Source organism: Stenella coeruleoalba (genome assembly GCF_951394435.1).
Source record: "Stenella coeruleoalba genome assembly, chromosome: 3".
NCBI classification, from domain to species: domain Eukaryota; kingdom Metazoa; phylum Chordata; class Mammalia; order Artiodactyla; family Delphinidae; genus Stenella; species Stenella coeruleoalba.
The window spans coordinates 30,177,883-30,194,512 of record NC_137148.1 but is presented as its reverse complement, the minus strand read 5'-3'; the positions used below and the strand labels follow the sequence as shown (position 1 = coordinate 30,194,512).

At 36.1% G+C, this 16,630-nt stretch overlaps 1 protein-coding gene across 3 annotated transcripts in view; it reads right to left on the bottom strand.

The window, feature by feature from the left end:
• The window catches only part of NIPBL (NIPBL cohesin loading factor), a 193,268-nt gene extending 183,675 nt beyond the window's left edge, over positions 1–9,593 (bottom strand). For all 3 annotated transcript variants that reach the window (XM_079916587.1, XM_079916586.1, XM_079916588.1), the window contains exon 1: positions 9,240–9,593. The gene's annotated coding sequence lies outside the window, so the exon portion shown is untranslated. The remainder of the gene's footprint in view (positions 1–9,239) is intronic.
• Positions 9,594–16,630: the final 7,037 nt, after the last annotated feature.

Below are 16,630 nucleotides of genomic sequence, written 5' to 3'. Positions count from 1 at the left end.
CAATAGGAAGAGAGAACAGAATGAAGGTTGAAGAACCACCTTGGGAATACCAATATTTAAGGAGTGCGCAGAGATGGAAGAGCTAGCAAAGAGTCTACAAATAAGACTGATATCCTTGCACCCAAGAGAGAAAGCGGTTTCAAAAAGGGAGGAGGGAGGGGGAACAAAATAGGTGGTCAAACAAAATAACTCTTTTTCATCATTATCTGCCCCAACTTTCAGGAAATAGCACTACTTCTCTAACTTTAAGGATTAGAGGAGAAGCGATGACTGTTCTTCACTATAACCTATGCTCTATTTTTAGTATAAACAGCAGTTTTATACTAAAGTGTAAACTCAATTTCTGGATAAGTTATCACTGCACCATTGTTCCAGTTTCTATGTGCTGTATGTTCAAAATACACGATGCTACCTATTTTAATTATGATGAAAAAGAGGGCAATGTCTATTTTACCTACTTGGTAGAGCAGCTAACCTAACAGAATTGACTAGTATAAATGCACGCCACTCAACAGTAATGTAAATTACAAGATTTTTGGAGTTGAGGGGTAAACATGGGCAAGTAAAATTATGTCCAATAATAAAGCAGCTGCAAAATCTGAGACAAATATCTAAAACTATTCAAAGTATTTTTTGACAGGGTAGTACCAAAGTTAAAGAGTATATCAAATTCAATTTCAAAATTCAGATACCAACAAACTACTAATACAGGCAACAACATGGATGGATCTCAAAAGCCTTATGCTAAGTGAAAGAAACCAGACCCAGAAGCCTATATAAGTATGATTCCATTTACGTGACATTCTAGAAAATACACAACTACAGGGACAGAAATTAGATCTGGCTGCCAGGGGCTAGACTAGGGGTAGGAAACTGATTACAAAAGGATATAAGGGAACTTTGGGGGGTGATGGAAATATTATATGTCTTGATTAAGGCAGCAGTTGCAAGATAATGTTTGTCAAAACTCATCAAACTGTACAACGGCAATAGTGAATTTTATAGTGTAAATTATACCTCAATAAGTCTTATTTAAAAAAAATTCAGTCACCATATCACTATTATATTTAAACAGCATTTTTAATGTGCTGTAATGTATTTCTAATTATCTAAATTGTTATTATATATAATACTTAAATTAGCAAAGAAAACAAAAACTACAATAAACCAATCTTAAGCTTAAAACAAAGTATTTAGATACTTTCCCTCTTACAATAAATCCCAGTATCTTACTCTCAATTCTACTGCCCAAGGGAGCAAAACAAAAGCTCCTTCCTATGCTTTACAATCTTAACAGCTAAAAAAATAACTGTTTTAAGTTTTTCTTTGATTCTTTTAATACATAAGTTATGTGATGTATGTACTGATTGGGATATATGTAAATACTATCATATAGTTTAATTCTAATTAATCAGTTCAGCAAAAATGTAGTGAATACCTCTAGCACAGGACAAGCACTGCGATGGTGTTACAGACATAAACATGAAAATGTCTCCTTGCTCTCATAGAGCTGGTGGTTTAGTATGTCTGAAAAACATAGGAACAAATTATTTTATCAAGAGGTATAAGCAATAAACTGACAAATGCTATGAAATTAAATGGCCAGGGAAACTTAAACAAAAAAGGCCATGCCTTCTCTTTCTCCTTAAAAAAAAATTTCTGGTCCTTGAGCTGACGTTTTGAGAAGTAACACACCTCCAGAACAAAGTAAGAATGCTACCCTAGTATATATTTTCACAGTTAGTGTCAATGCTTTTTCACCAGCAATATTTTGAACTTATGAAGATCTCAGAATCTGAGGCCTTTTAAACTGCTCTAGGTTTCATTAACATTAAAAATATCACCTATATTCACCAAGCTGTGTAAAAATTTGCTTAGGGGGGGAGATAAAGATTGCACACTGACAGAGAGAGAAAGAGATACATAAGAAAAGGGAAACAGAATATTAGTAGAGTTAAATAAAAAGCATACTGCATATATGTCTTTCAGGATAACCTGGAGTAGGTTACAGCATGAATACTGGATTCTTAATTCTTTTCTCAAAGGGAAAAAAATGATAGCAGTAGCTTTTAGGCCATTACATTTCAACTTTCAACCTTAAGAGTTTTCTGAGACATAGGCAGAACCCTGGGAAAAAGATTATGTTATGTGCAACAATTTTTTAAGAACAGTACTTTTTTTTAATGGGAGTTAGGGCCAATATATACCCATGTAAAATTTCAATTTGGTCATTACCAAAGAAAAACTAAATTATGTATAGCCTATACTCAGATCATCAATTTCTTTACGTAGAAACTGGCAATCCTATCAGACAAAGAGAACTAAAAGCAGATTTTAAAATCCTGAAAGGGTTAAAATAGATAAGCAACAAGGATATATAGGATAGCACAGGGAATTATACCCATTATCTTATAATAACCTATAATGGAATATAATCTGCAAAAATACTGAATCAATATGGTGTACACCTAAAACTAATACAATATTGTAAATCAACTATACTTCAATTAAAAAAAAACCAAATAAAATAAAACATAGCAAATATAGGAAAAAACCAAGCAAAACAACAAATAAAATAAAATCCCAAACGGGTTGCCAAGTAGCAGTGTTGAGAAAACTGAATGTTGAAAAAACTCCTATTTCCTTACTAGGACTAATTTCAAGGACTTGTTTGTTTGTAAATAAAGAAATTAAATATACCATCATAAATATTAATATTTTTACAGTAAACTATAGTTTGAATTTTAATAATTCATTAGTGTTTCAAGCACTGTTAGTTTTTAACGTATCTAGAATCAATGACTATTTTTAAAAAACAGTACTTATGAAGTACACATGCATTTTATTGGCACAAGACTAAAGAATTGAGAGTATAAGTGACCCAAATGTGTTCATTCTAACGAAAAGGAATCCAGTATTTCAAAATTATGTCACAGCTTCTGAATTTCTCAGGAGAGGTAAAAGTATACAAAATTATTTAAATAAATAAATTAATCAATGTTGCTAATTCCATGTTTTTCCATCCTGTTAAAGTTTTTCCTTTCTGCCAAAAGGCAAATACATACAAAAGAAAATTTTTAAGAGTTTTGCTATATCATGTTAAATGTTACACAAACGTAAGATGGCAAAAAAATTTACCTACATTAATTATGTTAAAAATTTAGTGTATTCTTGAGAATATTTTTTAATGCTTAATGTTTTTATAAAAAATAATTCAAGAATCACAATATTATGAAAATAAAGTGGCTTTTCCACACTTTCAAAAAATACAGCATGCATTATATTTAACATCAATATTCTATTTAAATGCACATCTGTACATAGGAACATTTTGTATAGTGTAAAGTTAACAAGGTGTATTTTAAAAGACTGTAATCAGATAATGTATCAGCTATAACTGACCAAAAAACTTTAGAATTCCTCTTTTTAAGCCATAGGATAGCTTTATAAGCCACACAAGAAAAACAAGTCTCACTACTTTATAATCAAGCCTACTCTTTTTATCAAAAAAAAAAAAACAAACAAAAGTATTATAAATCTTGAAGAGACAGAGTGGCAGAATGGAAAGAATAGAAGTTTTAGAATTAGACATATTTGAGTTGGGATCCTATCTCTAACACCTGCTAGAATTGCCACCTTGGACAGGTTATTAAACATGATGAGCTTCAACTTCCTTGTCTGTAAAACAAAAACATTATCACTAACCTCATTGGATAGTTGGGAGGTAATCACGATAAACAGTGTAGTGGTTAAGGGTGGTGGGTGAAGCATCAACTCCAGAGTCCTTTCTCCACTTTCTTCCACTTGTTAGCTGTATGACCTTAGTCACTTAATCATTCTATATCTCAGTTTTCTCTAATATCTTAGAGTAATAAATATAACCAAACTCATACTATACCTTGAAGAATTGAGAAAATCCATATAAAGCTCCTGGCACAGTTTTTGGCACATGGGAATCACTCAATAATATTACATATTACAAATGTAAGGCACTCAACACAATGCCTGACACAAAAAAGATCTTAAATCTTAGCTTTCCTAAGTTCTAAATTACTTTTTTACTGTCTCTAAAATTCAAATTCACCCCTGAAGATAAACGTATGCCATTAAGAATGAGAAAAAAATACTAGCTCGAGGTCTATAAAGGTATTCACTAAAAGAATCCCCATAAGAGTGTATGTAATGGCAACAGCTCTGGAATAAGTGCACAACTTCCCAAGCTGAGAACGTCAAAACAATCCACATTCTTTGGCTATATAAATACTGGAATTTTTAAAAAGTACCAGTCATACTAATTTATAGATTCATCTACTACAATACAAATTGGTCATATACATTTCTATGAATAAAATCACTCTAAAGCTCAATTTTCCCTTTCTAAAAAGATGCTCTGACAGTTTCAACTCAATATAAAAAACTTAAAAGAAGTAAAAAATTCAGATTAACAAACTCAAAATTACAATGTAAGACAGTAAAGATGTGCTGACTTCAAAATTATTGAAATTATTATTAATATATATAGCATATATAGTCTAGATTCTATTTTAGTTCTTTGCCTAAAGTACATAATTTCCTTGACTACATGACTTTTAAGTATTGATTCAACTGAGCAACTAAAGGATAATAATTAAGAATTTACTAAAACCAGAAATGTGGAATCCTAAGTCCTTAAGAACAAATATAAGTCAGACTGATCATACTAATAAGACAATAGACAGTTTTCTGACATTTTCAGCCTCAGTTTCTTCATCTGTAAATTGTGGATGATAATTGTTTCTATTTCAGGAGCCTGTTAGAAGAATTAAATGAGGTAATATTGGGGGGGCATACACACGTTAACACAATTCCTGGCAAATAATAACCCCTCAAAATCTTACCTAGCTGGCAATGCTGTATCAAGAAATGATCTCTCCTAGTAATATCACTTTGGGAATAGAAAGAAACCTGCCTTAAAACATAATGCAATCTGACAAAACTCAATTCATTAAAACTGACTGCAGACTTGGTGTTTAAAATCGCATTTAAATCAATTAGAAACACTAAAATTCCACTCTAGTAGTTAAAAAACAGAATAAGAATAAAACTTTAAGGAGTCATTATTTACTACACATACAGTTAATTCACTTACACTCCTGAAGAGGGACATATGTAAATAAACTTAATCACCTGAACACCAAATATATACACACAAGGTCAAGATTTCTAATGTAAAAGTACTATTTTTATACCAGGAAAATACAACCAAAAGACAAGTATCATATCTCTCTATGGAGATGAGAAAAGCACCTTGGACTCAGATAATTGAAAAAAATCACAAATGGTATCAGTGTCAGCACTGAGCAATACCTAGCTTCATGACCAAAGCTCACAGGTTTCTTACAGCAACATAATCTAATAAGAAACTACTAAGAGTCAGAGAATACCTAATCTCCCACTGAGTCACTACATGAATCTCTACAAATCATGTGGCCTCTGAGTTTTTCATCAAAAAATGGAAATCACGCTGGTCATTTACCTTGCAGGGAAATGAGAATATTTATGAATGAACTCAGGTCACCCTGAAAAAGGACTGACTTAAAAATACAGAGAATAATTATTGACATCTGCTAAAAATAGAAAAAAACTTTGTTCAAAAAGTATATTTTTAAATGATTTGTAAAAGCTACATAAGACCATACATTACCACCAAAGCCAACTTAGTATGCTCAGGATATTAAAGATGTCAACTAAACACTTAATTACCAGGCTTCTATAAAGTTCCTAGTCAGTAATTTCCTATTCGTTTTATGGCAAATAAATGTGATAAACGGAACTGAAGTTACATTTCTATGAAAAGAATTTTTATTTACCTCAGTCTTCCCAGTCACTTTATATAAAACTGAAATCTTACATTATTTAAAAAATTTCAGAATTACTTACAAATTATGCTTTTCCTAATAAGCAACAGAGTGCGGAAAGTTAAATGAAACTGTGTAAAACACAAACTCTTTAGTTTTTATTTACTCTTTATTATTAATTTTTACACCTTATTTTGGGAGAGTAAAAATACCATAGAAGAGTATGTCAAAATATAACACAGATGGGTTCAAATGTTTCTATAGCAGTCTGATGATGAATCGGTACCAAAAAATTAAATATGAAATTAGTTTAGGAAGCCATAGAAAATACATGTTTGAGTTGGGTAGCCTGGCTCCAAATAAAGAAAACTTCATGTTTGAATTGGTACAGCTTTGCTCATAATATTTTTGAAATTTAATAATGATCATTATGCAGAAAACCAAAACTAGGCTTACTACCATACTGAAAACTTTCACTTTTCATCCCCAAAGAGAATCTGAAATAGTCTTTCTTCGAAGATAACTCTTTTCTTCTTAAAGGTGGACGGTATTAATAATGATCCATAGCACAGGTTCAAAAGGCTTTCGAATAACTTTAGTAAACAAATTTGTTGAATGGCTTTCAAAAGGAAGCATCCAATATACTCATCTCAAAACACTAGAGTAATTATTTACTATTCAACTTTAATTTGATTTACTAGACTTTCATGATATACTTTAAAACTACTTTCTTTTCAAGTAATTATTATAAGTTACTGGTAACTCTGCAGACTCAAAAGAAACAATAAACCATACTGTTGAAATTTCTTCTAAGTATATTATGAAATATTTATCCTATAATATAACCAGCATTATAAGATTTCTGGAACACTTATAGTTGTTTCCTTTCGCTGAATTAAAAAAAAAAAAATGGAAATACAAGATTAGCCACTGGTGACTATCCCGACCAATACAGGGGAGGTAGAGCAGACTATTCCTAATCTCTAGGGAAACACAAATTATTCCTTCCAACTAAGTTATCAAAAATGTAAAGTTCAAGTTTAGGTTTTACTCAAGTTTCACAATGTCTCCTTTAAAAATAATCTATTTAATCGGTTTGGACTAAACAAAAAATATTTTCAATGTAATTTAAAGAAATATTTATGGTATCTGAACGAAAGCTATCACACAACCTATATTACTTACAGATTACTAAATATGTAGAATTAGGAAAACAGGGTCTGATAAGAACTAATTCACTTTAATTCCAAGTCACAATAAAAAATCAGTCACATAAATAGATATCTAATATACTGATTTAAACATCTGTGTAAGAAAGCTCCCTTTAACTATATAAAACGCTAAAGATAAGTTGTTCCTGCTGATGAAAACTAAGCAAGCAGAACTCCTCTTTCCATTACCTTTAGTAGAAGTATGTTCATCCCTTGACATAGGTCTCAGTATTTTAAGTTGTAAAGACAATCGCAGGTTCATATAAGGGCCTTTTAAACATTTACATTGAAGCCCTTACCCCGCCTCCCACCCCCAAATCCTCCGCTTAAGAAGTGAACTGTTCCTACCTTCTGTATTCTCCCCCCCCTTCCCCAGCCCCCATTAGCGTGCCCCCCACCCAGTGTAGGCCTGAGGCCCTGTAGCAAACAGTGTCTAACAGGAGCAGGCAGCACAAAGACAGGAATGGGAGATTAGTGGGAGGGAGGGAGGCCGGGATTGGGGCTCAGCAGGAGCTTCAGGCTTTTTAAAATTCAAACTGCTCCCTGACCAATACAAATCACGGACACGCTACTGACTACTACACGGATTTATAGCATTAAAAACATGCCTCGTACGTGACAGCTATATTAACTTCACTCTTTTTAACATTTATCCATACGTTTGCAGGAAATGTGGAACAATTTATTTTAAGCAGAGGGCCAAACTCAAGAACAACCTTCAGAAAAGTTACTTCTACAATGACAATAATAATTCAATGAGACACAAAAAATTCGAACCAATGTTAACACCCACTAATAAAACAAGGGACTTTTTTGATCAGTGTTGCTTCATTTTAAGCAATGAAAGGTTTCCTTCAGTGACTATGAGACAAAGTATCAAAACAGTCTAACCCAGGTACATTTATTTTTCTGTGCAACTTGTATGGCTGAGGACTTTTAAACTGGTTTTTCCTTTATGCCAACCTACATTACCAACGCCTCCATAAGCAAGACCTAAACACTTAACTTATTTGTGAACTAGAATTTAAGATAGAACTGACCTTTTTCTCCAGCATTTACAGATACATTTGACCTATTAAAATGACACCTCTCTCATTACACAGTCAAACATCATGGGCACAAACAGCCAATGACAATCCTGGGACCTCAAGAAGATCTGCCCTGACATGAAAGGATGGCACCTTCTACATTTTTTTTTAACCTCCCAGGGATTTTAAGCATAACTTAATTTCCATCCTTCTAAAGAAAATTGGTTGTACCTGTATCTCAGCACAATTCTCAGAACATTTAAAAAATCTTTTTTAAGCTTCTACACGTTTAGATCAGGAAGTACCTAAGTGTGTTATGTATAATCGTTTAAAACTGTCCTTATACAACGCACACAAATATAAAGTGGCAGGGTAAACCTGTCAAGTACTTTATACTTGTCTTTGAATAAAAAGTCCATGTGCAACACACTGTCAAACAGCAACATAAAAGCTCTTTGCGTGGGTGGGGGTCATATGCAGTTGTCTACCACACTACGGGTTCCTATATGAAATATTCATGTGGACGACTTAATTCTTTTTAAAAAGAAAATGAGTCTTTATTAACTTTCCAACGTCCAAACAAGTTTTACACAGGAAAAGAATTACCACTGGATCCGTGTCTGAGTATTTACATTTGTCTCACTAACTGAAACTACTTCCTCCCTTCATGGGGTCACAGGGGGAAGAAGGGGGGTTGTTTGTTTCACTGGGACGTTCCCCACTCCCGGACCAGGAAAGTTGTAAATATGGGGACGGTCAAGGCACATTTGCTGTTAGTTGTATTGTTTCCGCCTCCTCACTAGCTACGGCTCTTCTCCCGGGCAAGGCCTGTCACCGACCAGCAGTAGCTCCGCTCAGCCCGAAGCTCTCCTAATCCCCGAGCTCAAGTAGATTCCGCTGGCCCGCGGCCTGCACTCTCCGCCGGGCCTACGCCTCCCCGGCCGCCCGGCAGGAGCCCAGTCCCCGCCACCGGAGCCGGCCGGGAGAGGGTACCAAACCACCGCCACCCAGGGCGACTGCCACCAGAGAGGAGCGAACTCTAGACTCGCCCGTGGAGGAGACCTGGGGCCGCTAAGGAAACGGCGGGGAGGGGAGCGAGGAGGAGAGACGCTGAGGACCTGGCGCCGCCGCCGCCGCCGCCGAAATAAAGAGCAGGAATTTACCTGGGCGAATCGGCGTCTGAATCCAAGGGGAGGCCGAGGCCGCTGTGGCGAGAGACTATAATCCGGGCCGGGAGGGGGGGTGGCTACGGCTCCTCTTCCGTCTCCTCAGTGCGGGGAACATGTAGAGCCGGGGGGAGACCAGCCGAGAAGACAAATCGCTGCTTCTTCTTCCTCCTCCTCCTCCTTCTCCCACATAGAAACACTCACAAACACCCGACCGGGGGCCCGAGCTACCGGGGGGGCATCGCCGCCGGCCCGGGAACCAATCCTCCAGTCGGCGGGGGCGTCCCTCCCTGCGGCTTGGTGGTGTCGGGTGAGTCGGTACCGACGGAGGGAGGGGGGGGAGGGCGGGGGGGGAAGGAGCCCTGTGTGTGTGTCTCTCTCGTTTCGTCTCTCCCTCTCAGAACAAAATGCCGACCGGAAGTGCAGCTGCAGGAATGACTCCCTCCGCCGGCGCCAAACACTAACAACCACCCCCTCTTCCCCACTCCACTTCCGCCACCGCCGCGCCGCCGCCGCCACTTCGGTTCGCGTCTTCGGCTGCGCTGCACCGCACTGCCCGCTCCGCACCGCACCCGGGGCCGGGCGGCGGCCGGCAGCAAGGCGGCGGCGGCTCTCCTCTGCGCCTTTCTCCTCAGGGCGGCTGTGGATGTTGCCTTTTAGTGTCGATCCTGCGGAGCGGCGTTTTCGCTGCGGCACGGGCGGGCCGGGTCTTCCCGGTCTTTATTTTCCTGGAGGCCGACCGGAGCGGGGCCCGAGTTCGGTGGTGGTAGCGTGCGTGGGGGGCGCTCAGGCCCGGACCGTCTCGCAGCCCGCGCACGCCGCCCCAACTGTTCGTCTTTAGCTCTCGGGAGCCGAGCTCGGGGCGGCCACGTAGAGGACGCCCGCGATCCGACGGCGACCGAGCATTTTTTAAATGGTGTCCCTGCAGCCGGGTGGATGGATGTATCGTATTGTACACCTTTCTCTCCTTTTGAGAGGCCAGACTTTACGCCAGTCTCTGCATTATTTCTGAGGAGTGGGAACGCAACGCGTGGAGGAGACGAAGATTCTCAGCTGGATTGAAATGGAACCATGTTTGTGATGCATATATTTCTGGAAATATGTGGTCTTTTCTGGTCTTGCATTTTGTTGCCTGTGGTTTTGGCTCTTGCCTAGCAGTCGGGAGAAGGGCCTATAGGCGACGCTGTTCGAGCGAGGAGCCAGTCCGCGCCCCCCTCTAGTTGTGGGTGGAGCCGAGCACGCGGGGAGAGCCGGCGGAGTGCGGGCCGCGGGGGGGCCTGGGGCCAGACGATTTCAGACTTCGTTTTCCTTTACGTTCGAAACAGTGAGGTACTGGCCAAGGCTGGAGTACAAATGTGATTGTGTGTACAGTTCCAAGCCTCCTGTAGTCTCTGACTGAAACACGTGAAATAACTTTACCGTACAGGTCACTATTAAGTTTACTTCTGTACATTAAAAGGGGGCTATTCTTCAGGTAAAAAGTGCATAGGTAAGCTAATTTTACTCAAACGGGACGAAATCTGTGTTATATTTTCATGAGTTTACTTAAATGGTATGTTAATTATATATGCATATGTACCGGTACGCTTAAATAGGAAAATTTTCCCCACAGGTTATTCCTTTTGCCTCACATCACTCGAAGGACTAAATCAGATCTTGTCACTCCTTGACTCTAGACCCTGCCATTGTTTAGCTGGGAGTAAAAGCCAAAGCCTTGACCGCGGCCTAAAGGCGGTGCGCGCGGTGGGGCCGGGGGAGGCTTCCTCGGCCGCCTTGCAGGCAGGACGTCTGTCCTGGCTTTTCCTTCGGCCAGGCTCTTTCCCCAAGGACCACAGAGTTTGCTGCCTCACCTTCAGGATTTTGCGCAACTGTGTCCTCGGGGCTCCGTGGCCACTCTTTAAACTGCTAGTTCCCGGTACCTTTTCCCCATTTTTATCCTTCAGGCGTTCTACATATCTTACATGTTTATCTCGTTATCTGTTTTAACCAATAGAATAACGTAAGCTCTAGGAGGGCGAGGTTTTTTTTTTTCCTCCACTGTTGTTTTGTGGAGAAAATAATTCCTGACACACAGCAGATGCTTAATATTTGGTTAATGAATGAATGACGATTGTAAGGGCCCTGACCCCACCCACACAATACACCAGTTTCTGAACTCTGTCCCTTACATATGTATATACTTACACACTACAGAGAACTTTATGAAAGATTTATGGGGGAAAAAAAAAACCTAGGGGAAAAAAATGCAAGTTTATTACAAAGTTCTAGGAAACGGTACTACTTGTAGACATTGAAAGTCGTCCACAACAACACCAGAAGCCCACAAACTGTGATAATTATTTGTTTTGGGGTTTCTGTAAATGGGCTTGCTAGAGGACAGTGCATTATTGGATTATATAATCGTATGCATATTGGGGCAGTTAGCTTTGCTCTCTTCCTGAATGACAACCTGCGTTCTTCATCCAGTCTGTCCTCTTTCTTGCAAAATCGTTTAATCATTTAATCACTAAATTAAAGTCTGAAAATTTGGTTGGTTTAGCACAAACCCAGCACTACTGTAAAAGTTCATTCAGCAAGTATCTATCGGGCACAAAATGTGTGCCCAGCACAAAGATTCAAAAGGTGCTGTGTTTCTGAGGCTTAAAGGACCACATATGGCTACTTTGGTTACTACTCAATTATGCTGTCAAGCAAAGCCAACGCTAGTGAGATTTATTTTTACAGTTTCCTTCTGAAGAAAAGGTTCAGTGAATGCTGAGGTCAGGCTTAGTGTGGATATTTTAATCCACCTCTTAGTTTGCTGTTCATTTACATTTACTTACTTTATGATAAGCACCAGGTATACCAATAAATTAATTGATAAATGATTTTTGAAAACTGAAATAAATTGAGAATTTTTATTTTCTAGTGGTTGGATAAACAGGGCTTTTAAATTAAAATACAAATGCCAGGAAACTAACAACTATGCTATAAGCCTTTGGCAGTGATATTACAAATAATCATATTTCATGTATGGAATTTTTGGACAAGAAAAGGTATTTTATAACCATTAATACAATTAATTAGACACTGATTAGTAAATCCGCTTGTTCATTATAAGTGTACCTTTTAATCTTAAAGAATAGCTTTAATATATAGATGGTTTAGAATATGTTTTTTGTTCATTTTCAAAATACTAATATTTCAGTTTGCTTAGAGAAGCACCATTATCTTCTTATATACTTCCTTAAATGTTACTGGTAAGCTGATAATTTTGCATGTCCAGGTAACGAAATTCTTGGCATTATTGTAGCATTTAATTTAAAATTTTAGATATTTTTTAGTTTCTTCTCTCATTTATTAAGGACTTAACTAGGTGCTATAATTAGCTTTACAATAGGCACCTCCTAAACATTAGTGAATTAAAAATAGACAGGGTCCCTGCCTTTAAGTGTTTTAACTTGTATATAGTTTATACCAATTTTTTTCCAAATCATAGAATTAATGAAATTGTTTCAGTGCATATCAGGATATTTCTCCATTAAATCAAGTGTTTTGCTTGCCTAAATTTAAGTATCCAAGTTGAGATCTTGTGTAGACTATTAATATAATCTTAGTGTTTTCTCTATTTCATTGTTTCTTGGTGTTTGTTTTTTGGGGGTCTTTTTGCTTAATAATTATTTTCCTCACCACCATCTATTTATTTCGCTCTTACATTTTAAAACCTTTATGTCCAAAATCAGTTGATTTATGGTGGGCTTATGTTTCATTGTTAGATCATTGATGTATCAATTCTTAGTTTGTAGGGTAGCCCAGTAAACCTTTAATCTGACCTAATATTGCCTCCTTGCTTTAAGAACTGGGTTGCACTACTCATTTTATTTGCCAAGGAGATTCCTGGATATTCCTGTATGTATTCTTGATCAATAAATGGCAAAAGATTTAATAAAATATTTTAAAATGGATTTTAAGTATTAACTACTGAATGTCATCAACAGGAATTGGTACAATTGGCAAATTATGAATTATTTTTATTGAAAATATTTTTCTTTAAGATAAATACAATTTGCCATAAAATGATAGGAATAAAAAATTTTAGAAAATAATTTTCTTCTCATTTTTTCTACCAGTTTTATCATTTGTTAGTGATAAAATTAACTTACAGGAACAGATTTTGAAAAAATAGACATGTAGTGTATATACGTTTCATAGATTATTTCAAACTACCAAAATTATTTCACATATCGGATAATTAAGGTTACTTTTAGGAATGTTTTTATCTTAAACTTTGACAAAGAATTATAGATGTTGATTTGAGGGTGAGCTACAAAAATATCAAATAGTCTGTAAATGTTTCTATTTCAAGTTCTCAAAGTAAATACCTTTATCAAATTTGTGATAGTGTTTATGAAGGTTATTCAGCATATCTTATCGATTTTTGTTAAGATGATAGAAATGAATTGTTTTTCCCCTGAATGACTTAGTTCATGTTGGCCTTGGAGAACAGGCTTTGTCTTTTCATGAATCCTTCTCGCCTCTAATTAAGGATTTTCTCTAAATTCACAGATTTTATTATTCATGCTATCCATTTATAATCCTGTGACTTTCCTATATTGTTATTTATATTTTTGTGTAGCTATGCCTTATGTTCCTGGATCAAAGTGACTAGTTCTGTGTTATACTACATTGCAAGTTTCACTGTGCATTGCATTACTGTAGGGCCCTCAAAAAGTGCACTTCTGAAATATAAATTCAATATAAAATTATTTAGGGTCATTAAATCATCATGAAAGCCTCATCTTAATGGAACCTATGCATATGCTGAATGTGAACCAGAGAATTAAACTCTACACGCATTTTAATACTAAACTAATCTGGAACAACACTGTTTAAAAAAAGATTTTATCAATGAAGGAAAAATACAAAATCCATTAAAAACTTAACATCTAAAATAGGTATGAAGGGAGTGCTTATGATGCACATTTCAAAGCACCTCCTCTAGACCAGTGTTTTAAAACTGGGTCATGTACCATTATGGGTCATGAAATAAATTCAGTGGGTTGAGACTAGCGTTTTTTATTTGAAATAGAGGAAAGAATAGAAAATCTAAGAGTATATCACACATGGTAAAGTCTGTATTTATAAACATTCATTCCATTTATGTGTGTGCATGTGCCGGGTTACCTTGTAAAATATATTTTTTATTCTGGGTATAGGCCAGAAAAAGTAGCGTTTTATCTACCGTTCAGATTTTCCTTTACTTCCCCCCTTAGAAAATGAAAAAGAAAAATGCTAGAAAGTTCTGATTGCCTATGAAATAGTGAGGAATTTTAGAGGAGGCACTAGGATATTTTAGAGAAGTTTGATATTGGTTACAGAAAGGTGATCTTAAGGTAAGAGGTAGGTAATAAACTATGTATCAATGGAAACATCAAATTTGGTTGAAGTTGTGAGAAGGAATTATTTTCCTAGTGGAGCTAAATTTGGTGTGTTTAGGTCCATAACTATTTTCTTACTGATTTGTTGTAGCGCATTTTCTAATCTCAGATGCCCAATACAGCAGAATAATAAATAAAACGCAAAAAATGTTTTTCTGCTTCTTCCTACCTTCCCTTCAATCTCAAAACAGATATTAACTAGTCATAGGAGTGCAAAGCAAACTGCTACCTTCACAAAGTGATTATCATACAAACAAGTTATTCCCTGAAAATGAAACTCCTGAAAAATAACAAACTTTCAATAAGGTTTTTCTCTCTGGCCAAAGTAAATAATAATTTCTTAACTTTAAGTAAATAGTTAACTTTCATTTGCCATCTAGCTCATCTGTGTATTTAAATAAATGTACTTAAAACTGTCTGCAGAATTTAAAAGGGAAATTTTAAAATGAGAGAATTGTGTATAGAATTAAAGGGAGGCAATATAGTGTGATCAGTGGGATGAAAACTACCTACCAAACAGAAAATGAGAATTATGTTATACTGAAATGTTTTAATAAAATTTAGACATTTTGAAAAAGTTAAACATTTCATTACCATTTCACCTTATTTCAGTATAGATTTCAGTATTGTAATGTTGGTGAGCGTTAATGAAAGGTTTTTTTTCAGACATATGATACCAGCTCCCTTTTGATTATAGATGTTTAAGGCCTAGTTTGATTAAAACCTCAGCTAAACACAAAATTTTCTAGAGAACTGACATGAGAATCTCAAACTCAATTATTGAACCAAAGCTTATTCACCCCAAATACTTCACCAATACAAATATGTACCCTATTGAACTAAGAAAGGAATTATATTACTAACCAGCAGAGGGAGCCAAGTCAGTCCTGAAAGATAGAAGTGTAAAGAAAGACCACATGACTTCCTGTTGTGAGTTTGTTGTGGCAGCTGTTCAGTTTAATCTACCAAAAAGCCAAGTAGAAGGCTAAGAAGGCTACCAATGTATCAGATGTGGATAGGGTGACAATTCTGTCAAAATTACGTTGCAGGAAGCGATCTGAAAGGAAACACTTACGCTTAAGTTAAGGGCAGCCTTGCAAAGAACGTGTAGCATAAAAGAGAATTCTTTAAAAACATGTTAAAAACTAAATGAGTAAAATACGCAAACTAACATTGGTTTTCTTTCTACTATAGGTGGTGAAACTTAGGTGGATCAGAACAAAGCAAAGCTTATTAACCATTAAGCAGAAGCAATTCAAGTAGAAATATAAAAGTGGAAATGTCTCGGTATTATAACCTAAGATGGAAAACCAAAGAAAATAGTACCTAGGGCCATGATGAATTACTCACTAGATGTAACAGTAAACCATTTCTTAATAATTCCATTTTTATTGAAAGCTGAAATTAGTCTCTAATAGGCACATTATAAAATGATCAAGTTGGCAGAAATAGATTGATCTTACATTAAAATTGTATGTACTTTGATAATCTAAAAAACAAAGGATAAATTTTAATAAAGAATGATTACAGTGAATTAATATGAGGTGATTTTTCACTTTAAAAATAAAAAATAGAATTGTTTCCATTACCCTTTATAAACAAAACAAAAAGTAATACCTTGATTTGTGACATGTTTGGAGGAATATAGTAGCTAAATGACAGTTGTACTGTCAGCTTATTTAATATATTCTAAGTACCTCAAAATCTCCGATAGAATGATTATTCGAAGTAAAATTGTAAGAGCTGGGTGTTAGCTAACTGTATTAAAATTAAAAAATTTAAAGGCCCAAACAATTTTAGTTTAATAAACTAAATAATGGTAGTCTAGCCGCTTACTCATTGTAAGGTTTGTGGAAACATACTGTCCAAAGCATAGAAGGACAATGGATTCAGGGAGATTTTAGCTATAGGTATATTTACTTATGTGTTTGTTCATTCTAAAAATATACTTCTTGAACACATACTATCTCC